Source organism: Lonchura striata, chromosome 20 (genome assembly GCF_050655825.1).
Source record: "Lonchura striata isolate lonStrDom1 chromosome 20, ASM5065582v1, whole genome shotgun sequence".
Taxonomy (NCBI): domain Eukaryota; kingdom Metazoa; phylum Chordata; class Aves; order Passeriformes; family Estrildidae; genus Lonchura; species Lonchura striata.
Genome location: NC_140722.1, coordinates 12,543,578 through 12,555,719, shown reverse-complemented (window position 1 = coordinate 12,555,719; position 12,142 = coordinate 12,543,578). Strand labels below are relative to the sequence as shown.

The following is a 12,142-nucleotide window of genomic DNA, read 5'->3' as shown; positions in this document are numbered from 1 at the left end:
ACCCTCAGACCCTTCATTATCACCAGGGCCATAAAAAGAATGGGGTAAGTCCCTTTAAAACCCTCTCAACACTCTACAGATAGGAAATACGGGACCCTTTGAAGGCAAGTCAGAATGCCCACCTCAGGTGGTACTTGCCCATGCCAACCATTCCCTCTCTGTTCCCCAAACCAGGCCTGTGGGACAGAGCTGCGACTGACAAAGGACTCAGAATCAGCTCTTGTCATGAAGCAAAGCACAAATCTGAACTTAGATGTGTCTGGGACAGAATAACACTTTGTCTTGGTGAGTATCAGCAAACCATTTTATTCTCTCCCTTTGAGCACATAAAACAACGCGTGTGTCCTGTAGTGTGAGGGCTCAGCTGCCTTTGGAAGCAGTGAGGGAAGAGGCTGAGCTGCCATGGCTCTGCCAGGTCAACACTTACGGTGCTGGCACTAAAGGCTGAAGTTTAATGCATTTTTCCAGACTGAAAAACTAGTTTCAGTTTTTGTAAATGAGGCGAAGAAACCAAAACACATGTGTGCCCCCGGCAAAACCCCAGGACCCTGCACATTCACTTTTCCTGGTGAAACTGGCTGTTTCACCAAATAAAAGGAAACTTTAGGGGAAAATAAGGAAGCTTGTCTCCAAGTTCACAGCAGTATTCCTGCTGATTGCAGTGGGGAGAAGTTGAGGCCTGATTCCACAGTCCCATATTTGCTAAGCAGGACCTTCAGCGTGCTGGGGTGAGGTCTCACTGGAATGGGTTTAATGACTTTGTCAAAAATAATGCATAACATCTTTCATGCGAAGTGGGACAAACTTATCTGTCATGGGTGCATAAAGAATTAAAGTTTAATGATACTTGCCAAGATAAAAAATAACAAAGTCCATTTGTAATGCAGGCACTCCTTTTTCTAGCTGATGTTTTTATCTCTTTTTGTTTCTCAAATTCCCCAAACCAGTCATTCTCGGTAAATGTCCAAACCACTGTGGTTTTATTATATTTACAAATACATAAATTCTCAAATGCATAGGCAAAAAAAGTTGTCCTTTATAATGATAATAGAGAGAAAGAAATAGTTTTGCAAGAATTTTCTTTATAAACCAGTGCTTACTGTTTTCAGGCATAGCTAACTTAAATGGGAAAAATAATAGAACAGGTAATCTTTTACCACTATCAAACTTTTATTTTGGCTGCACACCTCTCATATGACACTTCCAGCTGCTAATACGAATCTCCTTGATTTCTTTTGGATCATTTTAAAAGCATTTTTTTTTTGGGGGGGGGGAGGAATAGAACCAAAGCAGAGTCATTTTCATGCAGGTGTCTGAAAATTTTAATTATCATATGTAAACCATCAGAAGCTTTTATCACATGGGCATAGCGATAGATTTCATTCATCTGGCCTCTTTCATCCCTGCGGACCCCAAGGGACCTTATCAAAGTAACTGAGCCATGAGCCCTTCTCTTTTTTGGGGGGGAAGAATTCCTCCTGCCACCCTGGTGCTGCGGAGCTGCCAGAGAGCAGCGATGCAGCTGTTCAGCCACGCACTGCCCCAGGAGGATGAGAAGAGTGCCACAGCCTGTTAGAAATACCAGGAGGATTTAGACAGGCAATGGAGTCTTCCAACCTGGAACTCTGCCAGGACATCAGGCTTGCATTCTCAGCTCGCGTAAAAATGGCTGGGTAATCTTCGGCTCCTGCAGAGGACCAGCAATGTAAAAATGCCTATAATTTTTATTATCAAATAATTACAGGCTACCTGCTGGGCAAAGCACGTGGAGGGAGACAAATGAGTGCAAATAGCCTGTAATTCCAGCAGAACTATGTGGCCTGATTTATGCATTCAAAGAGAATAAAAGCTGTTCCTATTCTGATTCAGGGGCACTCGCAGTGCTGTAAATACTAACACAGCTGCAGGGTAACTGGGAACCAGACCAAGGTGTTTTTACATTAGCTATGCTTCACTTGCCTGGCACCTTGTGTAATATTCATTCCTGTGCAAAACAGGTACAGAATATTTGAACTCAGGATCATGCACTCTTGTTAGCTATACAGGGCATTGAGTTGTCCAGCTCCCAAAGGCCAAATATTTTCTCTTCCCCTTGCCAGAACAGCAAGGATAGGCAGCCACACGTAAAGGCAGCAGGGTCAGGAAACCAAAGATTGATCATCCAACATATCTGAAAATACTGTTGTCTGAAAAGAGGGATCCTCTGAGTAGAGATTCGGGTCCCCAAGTAGCCCTATCCATAATCCATAGCAATGCTGCTTCTGGAGTCTTCTCTCTAAGAGGGAATACCAGGGGATGTGCTGGGTGACCTGGAAGTGTTTGGTATATGCATTTACAACTGATATGTACCCGGTAGAACCACTTGTGTTCTGTTTCAGTTTCAGGTGTGTATATTATGGGAGGGTGGAAATTGAATAATATATCCCTATTTTGGGGCACTTGTGGAAGAAGACCTAGGTGTCCCTCATGGAACTTCATTGAATCTCATTGGGAAACTCTGGAGGGAGCTATATACATTTAACACTCTTAGGCTCACCAACAGATGGACCATGATGCACAGTTGGAAGATGGAGACTGAAACAAAAAGTTATTTTAAAAATTATAAAAATAAACAAACCTGGAAAAAATTCTTGAATTTCCCAGAGGAAAAAATAAGGTGGGAATGCTATTCCTTTCACTTCTAAGTTTATATGTACAGAGGATTCTTCATGAAAAATGCAATGTTCAGAGTCTTTATTAATTAACTCAAAACATTTAGAGGAAGATAGCATCATCTTCCCCACAGGGACACTAGAGCCATGGAGGATATGTCTTGCTCAGACATGTGAAAGGTGCCATCAGGGCCTGTCTCAGGGCCTTTCCCAGCTGGAATGGGCAGAAATTAGTAGAAATGAGTACCCTGTTTATCTCAACTCAGCACAGCATAACATTGTTCTCCTTGATCAACCATCATTTCTTACTGATTTTGAGCAGGTAATTCCCTCTCACTTTTCCATGACTGGCAGCAACATGTTGGACTTGGCTATTTGAGGTTTGGTGAATAAAAACAGTGTTTTGGTTGTCTTTACCAGCCACCTGAGATGAGCAGTGAAGGAAGTAGCACCTTCCTTTAGCCTGTTAGTTTGCACTATTCACTAAGAAATAGTATTTTTTTAAAATATTGCAGAGTCATGCAATGCATCCTCAGTGCATTTTACAGAGCAACAATAGGAAAATGTGAATAAACCTTGTGGAGTACCTGGTTCAGTGTATGTATTTATATATTAAAAAGCACTGGAGTATTATTTACATGCTTAGCTGGAGTTTGTCCTTTCTAGAGAAGTCTGGGCTGCTACCTGTTATACTTGGCTCACGATAATTTAAATAAGAATTTATAGACCCTAAACCATCTGCAAAATGTCCCAGCTCTTCAAGGCCAATGTAAATGCAATGAGGGGGGAAAACCACAGAAAGAAAAGGTTAACAAGGTTTCTCCTTGCCTCCCCCTTGGCACATTTTATAATTAACTTTATAATGTCTGAGAGCAAAAGGTTGAAACAGATAAAGTTCCCACATCCTTGGATATAATTGCAACAGTTTGTGCAGCACATGACAGCAGCAGCAGCTCTGTTTGGTGTCACTGCACTACACATTGCTGAGAGTGTGTGCACTGCAGGGTACTCTGCAGCCTGGCTTCACATCTCCACATGAAAGCAGCTTGCTGTGATTTATATCATCATGCTAATCAGGAATTCACATTAATTCAAGGTCCCTTTTGGGCCCTTAGGAAGAAGGAAGAATCAAAAATGAGCCAGATTTCTATTTTGTGCAAGGTGCCACTGTTTTCCAAAGTGTGAAGGAATTAAATGTGTCATTAGTGTTTGCAGACACATTAAAAGGCAGCTAGGAGAGAGCTCACTGTGTGCTGCAGTGAGAGCCATGAGCAAGGAACCTTCTTCTGCCCCCTGACTCTATCAGCAGTAAGGAAATTTAAAATTTAAATAAATCTTGAAATTCTAGCCCACGTTTTCTTATGAATGACAGATCCTTCCTGCCCTCAGTCCACCACATTTCTCCAGGCCTGAAAACTGACGCGTCCTTCTTAACAGCAAGAAGTAGGAAAGACGTTTGTGGTCTGGTGGTTACACCATGGGGTTGGAAAGCAGGAGAAGCGGTGTTTCAAATCTGGGCCAAGATTCTTGTTCACCATGGACTGGATCCTGCCAGATACTGAGCACCCACTGATTATCCAAGGCCAGGCCCTCACACAATTCATGTGAGTCCAAGTTCTTGTTCCAAAGTAAAAACTGGGCCTGTATTCAAAAAAATTGGTGCTGATTCTGTGGTTATGCTGCTTCCCTCACAACCCCAGCAGTCCAGCATTAATTTCCATTTTCCCTTCTAGTGGCATGAGGGCTGGGACAGTTATATTCCAACACTTGACACCTCCAAAGCCCTGATTCCTTATGAAAAATCTCATTTTACTTCTCTCTAGCATTAAGATTTTTCAGATTAGTGGGAGGTCTTGTTCTTTTATGTTTCTGCCCATACCCAGAAAGGGAGAAGAATAACAAATCTGGAAAGAAATTGCTTTTATTCTGATGAATTGTAAAATCACCAGTAGCTTTCTCTTTGGCTAGTGGAGAATCTACTATAGATATGGACAGAGTCTGTGCTGAAACTGTTTTTTTAGGGCAAGATGTGGTTTAGAAACAACAAGGAAGCATAATCATATACCAACTCTGATTACTGGGCAAGTAATAACATCTCAAGATTTTTTAATGCTCACCTATTAGAAAGAATTTAGGTGCTAGTGTCTTATAAATACCTTAGACATGTGATTTTATGTATGTTTTCTATGGGTCTTGTGGCGACTCTGAACTAATTCTAAAATTCTGCAAAATATATAACCAAGAAAAGCAGGTCTATTGTCAGAGACTCCATGGGGGTCCATGAATCCAAAAAAGCTGGAAACCACCACCAAGGTCAATGGATGGATAATTTAGATTGGATATGGCCCCTTTTTTCACCTCCTTTCATGTAATGCAATTTTCAGGGTGAGATTTCAGCATGCCAGTTGCTCCACTGCAGGCAGAAAACTGCATATACCTGTCTGAATCCAGCAGCTCCAAGCATGGCCTCTGCCATTCTGCAAAGACAGAGAAAATAAGAGGGAACTTGGGCCATCAGTGAGGAAAGGTAAAATAACCTTTTGTTCAGTGACTATAGTAACCATAAGCAGTTGTCAAAACAGATTTTGGAGTGTGTTAAAAACCCAAATCTTTCTATGGTCCCCAGTCCAGGGCTGTTGTAAAAAGTCTTGTTTTCTTCTTGTTGAAACCATCATTTACCCTTTACTTTGAGAAAGATAAATGGTCTCAAGGCACATAATGATATCAGCAGAGATAAATTACAAAGGCCACCAGCTAAAATCAAGCTGCTGTGAGGACTGCACCATAAATCGCTGCAGCAAACATGCACCTGCTCATGCCTCAGGTCATTGCCTTGCATGACATATTTCTGCAAGGCATGAAGAAAGCACATAACCACTTCTTAAATTCTTGCTCTATCTAAAAATTATTTAAGGATATGAACTTTGGTTCAAGCCTTGCATGTGTAATACCCTTATATGCCCAAAACATCATTCCACTGTGTGCATTTTTTCTGTTTTATGTATGTGCATTTTCCCTGACACTGCACAAACCTATCCAAAAATGTTTTCAAAGCTTTTTTTAAATATACAAGGAAGCTGTGGAATGTGGGTGTCTTTAGAGTGCTTTGGATTATATGGCACATGTTCATCTGAGGGTGCCCCATGGGTACCTGGGGCTTCAGCATTCTTGCCAGGATGTCTTACTGCACAAACCCTCCTTGCTGCCCCATAACAACCACCAACTGTCCAAAACTGCTGACCTATTAACCAAACAAACTCTGCTAAATATTGCCATGTGTAAGTGTACTATTATTTTTCTAATTGCTAAAAACATGTCCTTCCTGCGTTCAATAGCCTCTAGAAGAGATTGTTAACAGCTGGGTATTTAGCACAACAGAGGCTTTAGACTTAAAGGAACATTGTCCAGGTTAGCCGGTGGATTTGGCCATCTGTATTTTTTTATAGATGATTCTTTTCATGTTATCCATGTTCTGTTTGAAACTGTGAATCAATGGCTCTCATGAGGATTAAGTCAGCAGAGAGCAGAGCTCATTATTAAAAGAAAAGACCTGGGAGAAGATGGATGTAACCTTGGATCACTGGTGATGGATTGGGACTGCTTTTTGACTGGATGTACAACCTTTTGCTGTGGGAATGAGGATTGAGGGTTGAGGGGGAGCAATTGGAGAAAATATTTTCTGGTATTTTCTGATGTGGTTGTATGGGATAGCTTGGACTCAAAACGTCCCAATTGCTCCCAGCTATTTAGGGATCATGTATAAAGAGAGCTCCAAACTGTGATTTGCCCGTGGTTTCAGTGGTGAGGGAGTCCATCTTACATATGGCTGCAATAATTTTGAAAACCTAATTTTATTTTCCACTACTAATTGCAAGAGGTTTTTTCCTCCTGCTTTTTGCTTGCTATGGAGGACCAGTCATTTTTATTCTCGTTTCTAGACAGCTTCAATTCCTGAAGTTGTGAACTGGTTTGCTGTTACAGCATTTGTATTTTAGGCATGAAAAACAGATGTCTAGACCCATTAGTGTTGGGAAGAGAGATTTCTTTGGTATTTGAACTATAAATATGGCAAATTTCCCCTCATCTTATATTTTGTAAAGCTTTGTTTTTGCAAAAATATCTAATCTTAAATCAAATTGTGTCTGTTTGGTTATACCAGTCCTTTTGAGCCAATACAGTCTATCACATCAGCAACAGTTTAGGTATTCCAAAAATAAGATGGTTATAAATCTGTGCCCTATACCCCTCTGTCCCAAAGTCTTAGGGATAAAGCAGAGATATTCTGCATTTACAGAAGCAAGATTTAAACCTCAGAATCTCAGTGAGTTGCATGTGTGTTGCAGCAACAATGACGATCTTAAGTTGGGCCCAAGCGTCAAGTGTTCACAAAAAGAGGTGACTTCTGTGACTTTCACACCAGCCTCTCCCTTTTTTCTGCATCACCACTGCAGCATCACAGAGCACAGCTGCCTCATTTCATGGGTGCTGAGGGGTCACAGCTCCACCCTGGCTGGAACCACCTCGTGATGCCCTGAATGTGCTGCAGGACTGGGGGGAGACAGGGACCTGCACCCAGCCCCTGAGTGACTGCCCAGCCTGAAAGCAGAGCTGCCAGGGGACCTTTGATCCCCTGCAAACAGAAAGTGCAATTGATTCTCTTCACTTAGAAGCATGACTGGTGTTACATTTCCTGAGCTGGACAAGGGTGGTCCAGATGTCCATGACAGATTTTTGCATAAGCACTTTACATTTTTTGTTTTTCTAGCTGTTTGCTCTTCTTCTCTGGTTTAAAAAAAAAAGCTCTTCATACGCTCTTGTTGAAATCACTGCACTAAAAAAAGACTTACATCAGCCTTTAGCCTTCAATAGTTTATTGGATCTCTGGTTGCTAGTGGGGAAAATAGACAAAATTAGGTAGACAGGAAAGACTATGGGACAGTTATTTATGTGAATTTTGGGTCATTTTTTCTTTCAAACAAGTTAGTACAACCATATGGTGGAAAAAAGATGCCAAGTTTTACCCAATCTACTCAAAAGTCAAATAATTGGACATATAAACTGATTATTCAACCACATATGCATTTTGAATCTGGAATATTATTTTTAATGGACCAGATTCCAAATTATTCAGACATTCTGCAAAGAGTCAAAATGCCATAAAAATGTCATGACTGTCTCCATCTTTCTGTGTCCACTCCACAATCACTGTGTACACAGAGGTCCCAGCCCTTCATGCAGGGAGCTGGACAAGGTCCCTACAAAGGAGAAACAGAGAGTAGTTGCCCACCTCTGGGTTTCTATAGAGATGGGCAAGTCTAAATCATAGATCCACTCACTCTCCACTGAGATAATCATAGTAATAAATAATGTATTAATACAGATAATTGTAAGTTTTCACAGGTTATCACTTTTGAATTCCTTCTGTCCTTTAACTTCTAAGGAAATAGGAAATACTGACTGTGCAAATATTAGCCCATCTTTCTGAACGTGCAAATCACTGGGTTCAGTGAAAAACATGGTCCTCTGCTTCACTGGGCTGTGGTCACCCCTGTGAGCCTGCAAGGTACTTATTTCCCTGATAATAAAAATAAACTTAGCCACTTTTCAAGCCACTTCCAAGTTTGCTTCTGGAATATCAAACATAGGTTTTCATTCCTTTATTTCTTTATTAATGCATTGAGCATCAACTTTTCTCAGTCACTTCTAAACTTTAATCAAGGATAAATCACCCCCAATGGGCATTTTAATCTTGTTTCCATATTTTTAAAGGAAATTAAATGTTAATTGCTGCTAGGTAAATTTATCTAGAACACTGATTTTCAATTCATCCCACAAACAGTAAGAAAATAAAGATAATTGTGAGGCATTTCCTGCTGAATAAAGGGAGCAAGGACTTTTTTTCCCCAAATAATATTTCTAAAATAAAGTATTTTTAAAGATTACTGTTATTGTATATTTTTAAATGTCTGTTACTTTCAAATGCCCAGCTAAGCTGACTGCAGTAATTGTTAGAAAAATATTTCTCTCCCTGTCTCTGAGGTGACTGTGGAAGAACTATGACTTTGTTTAAGGAGAGATTAAAAAGTAGAGAGAAATTGCCATTGCATATTCAACAGCAATCGGAAAATATAAAGCCCAGCTGCTTTAGTGGGCTTGTGTGTGACATCCCTGCTGCTGCTGTATGTGTAGCTTGAATCCTTTGGGGGAAATCATCACTGGTTAAAGCTCAGCCCGAGTTCAGCCTCCAAGTCAAGGCTGTTGACTTGGGGCTCTCACCACTTGTACTTGCCCTTTCATTATCTCTTGGGACTGCTCCTCAAATGTCCTACTTCACCACCCCAGGAAGTTGGGAGTTTCAAAAGATGTTACAGCCTGGCTACCCTGAAATCAAGACATCCCAAAACACACACAAATGAGGGCCCACACATCTGCCTTTCCAACAGCATTACCCACAACCATCTAAATGTTAGGATTGAGCTCTTACATTGCCAAAGATTTAAACCTAAAATATGGTTTTGGACTAAAGCTTTTGTAAGATTTACCACTAAAATAATCTCTGTAAGCAGCAAGCAAAATCCCAATGGTTTCAAATCCTACTTTTTGATCTTTTTCACAAAAGCATTGGCATTATTCTGTGAAGCAAAGAAGAAGCCGTGAAGACCGAATCTTCTACGTCATTGCAATCATAAGAAGAAAAATATAAATTGAAAAATGTCTCTATTATATAATCTTCACATTAACAGGTGGAAAAACAGCAGCATAATTTACCTTTCGACACAGAAATGTCTTCCTTTGGAGCCAAGTAAATTCACTCTGGTGTTTAATCTGAATAGTTGCCAATTTTCTGTCTGTAATGGGAATCCAGTGGAAACTCAGGAAGGAGAAAGAATTAAAGATAAATGCCACTTTCAGGGCAGGATCTTTGTCTAAGGATATTTGGTCGGGCTGGCAGAACACAGACGTAGAGACTGGTCTCAGGTCAGCAGCAGAGTGTGCTGGTTTGCTTTTGGGAGTCTGTGCCATAGTACCAGGGTGACTTTCTAGAGTGCAAAATTATCATTACCAGTTAAGACTTTAGTGGAAACAGGTCAGGCCCTCCAGGCTCACTCGCTCTCACACACACATGCACAGACACCACCTGGCCATGTTCTGGACCAGACATTTTAGGGATACTCTGCAGCCACTCCCTCATCTAGTCCATGAGCAGAGCTGATGCTTTCTGCCTCAGGAAATGCTTGGAGAATCCACTCATTATAGTCCTGGAGGTTCCCTACTTTGAAGAGACATCATATTCTTAAAAAAATATACTGGGACTAAAAACTACTCAGGAAAGGCTTGCATGAGGGAAGGATCGCTTTGCATTGGGTTAATGGACCCATTAAAAATCCAGAGGGGGTCAAAATTAATATTATTTTCTGCATTTCACAGATGTTACTTTATTAAAAGGGAACCCTGAGATGTTCAAAGGAGGCAGGGAGCTAAGCTGCCAGTGTCATTGAATTTTAATGATGAGTGTGTTCCTTAGGCTCTTTTAAAATACCAGCTTTAATGTGTTGCTTCATGCAAGGCTAGAAGGCTTGATTGCAAGCAATAATTAAAACTCTTCTAATCCCAAGAAAACTAGTTTAAACCAGAGCTCCCCTTTATAGTGATTAAACTAAAACTACTAACATGGAAGCTTCTTCAGAGACATTACTTTCCATTTTTTATCCTTAGTGTCTCACTCTGAATCAAGAGCTGCTGAAAGGGGTAAATCTAATGTTAAACAGGCTAACAATAAAGTTTTCAGTCTAATCAATCTCTCTGGTGCTACAGCAAGTGCAATTATTTTAATGGAGTGCCAAGATAAGTAAGAAACTGAAAGTAATCTGAAAATTTCTCTAACTGCCTGTTAATAGTGAACTTTCCTTCATTTTCTCCTTTGAAAACATTCCAGAGGTGTTCAGAACTTGAGTGAATGTTGCCTAAGAATGACTTTTGTGCTGTCTGGTTCAAATGCAAAAAAACCTCAAAAATTCATCAAAAAACCCTTTCTATAAGTTACTGCAGTCTTCCTTTTGCAAGGATTGTGGAAAAAAAATCTGGAACTTACTTCTTCTTTGCTTGCATTGATAGGTATTTTATTCTGGTACTGCAGATTAAACAGACAGTCAGCTTTTCACCTTCAGTATAAAGCCAGAAAGAAAAGTAGAAAAATGTACATAAATGCTGGAGGGAAAACTGATAAGACAAAGTAGTTGCTCACAGATAATAATAAAAAAATTGCTTCTGATACCAAATATACCTGGCAATAGCAAGGCCTCAGCAGTAACATAGCTGTGTTGAAAGGGTGGACACAAATTACCCATAAATATTTCTAAAGCTTCTTGCATGAAGGGTAAGAGATGAGGCATCTATAAAGATGCATACGTAAGAGTTCTGTCCCAGCTAGCAACTGGTACCCCACTTTTCCTTTGAACCGGCTGCAACTGGGGCAGGCTGTTCCTTGCTCGGCTGCTCAGGTGTCACAGCACCCATCCTCTGGGGACAGGGACTCGGGGGTCGTGTGACGGGTTTGACGGGCACATTGTGCTTCAGCGCTTCCACACTCACCTGCCCCGGCAGGCACAGAGACCACACACACACAGCGTGAGCTGGAACTTCTCACCAGGTGCCACCGCTCCGCCCAGAGCCCTCCTTGGAGCGTGGTCCTGCTGGAGGTGCCCCATCCTGGCGGGGGACAGGCACCCAGCACAGGCAGTTTTGGCAGAGCTCCCTGCACCACGGCCTGCAAAACATTTCATTTTTCTCTCCTCACCCCCAGTGCTCCCCTCCGGCTGAGGTTTGTTGCCTATATACCCTCAGAGAGGCATTTGCAGCAGGAGAGTCAGGGCAGAGAGGTTTTCCACTAGATTTAAATAGCTTGGAAATGCTCCATCCTGTTTGGAAAAGGACCTCGGGGTTTGTGCCATGTCATGAGGGCGAACAGCAAGGAATCGTCTCGCACCATTTGTCCTTCTAAATGCCAGCCATGCTGCACTGCTGCCGAAAGATCCCGGTGCCAGGCGCTGCTGGAAGAGCCCTCGGCAATTCCCAGCGGAATCACTGGAATCCATCAGCGACCAGGAATTACTGAGCAGTCGGCATCGCTGCCAGAGCCGCTGTGCCGGGGCTCCTCCGGGCAGGAGGCTCGCAGCCATCCTCCCTTTCTCTCCCTGCACCGCCTGCCCTTGGGCTCGCTGTTATTGCAGCCTGCCGTGCGTTTTTGAGGTTGCTCCTGCCATCAGCTCTCAGCAGCAGGCTCCCTCCTGAGCCCCTCGCTGCCGTGCCTTAAATCATCATCTGCCATCATTCCAGGGTTGTCCCGGCTTCTAAGACATATTGCTAGTGACAATAATGGCTCTCAGAGCAAAGCTTGCACAACGTGCCCGTTTGTGTAGGTTTCCAATACACAGCACTCTAAAATGTGGCCATTTCTGTGGTTTCCTCCTAGTGAGCAACTGAGTTTCAGC

The 12,142-nt window shown here is 41.9% G+C and overlaps 1 long non-coding RNA gene across 2 annotated transcripts in view; it reads left to right on the top strand.

The window, feature by feature from the left end:
* LOC116184343 (uncharacterized) overlaps window positions 1-12,142 on the top strand; it is a 73,266-nt gene that overhangs the window by 641 nt on the left and 60,483 nt on the right. The window contains exons 2-3 of one of the 2 annotated variants that reach the window (XR_004149109.3): window positions 175-285; window positions 5,036-5,178. This is a non-coding gene — a long non-coding RNA (uncharacterized LOC116184343). The remainder of the gene's footprint in view (window positions 1-174; window positions 286-5,035; window positions 5,179-12,142) is intronic. The other variant, XR_004149108.3, reaches the window with a different exon arrangement.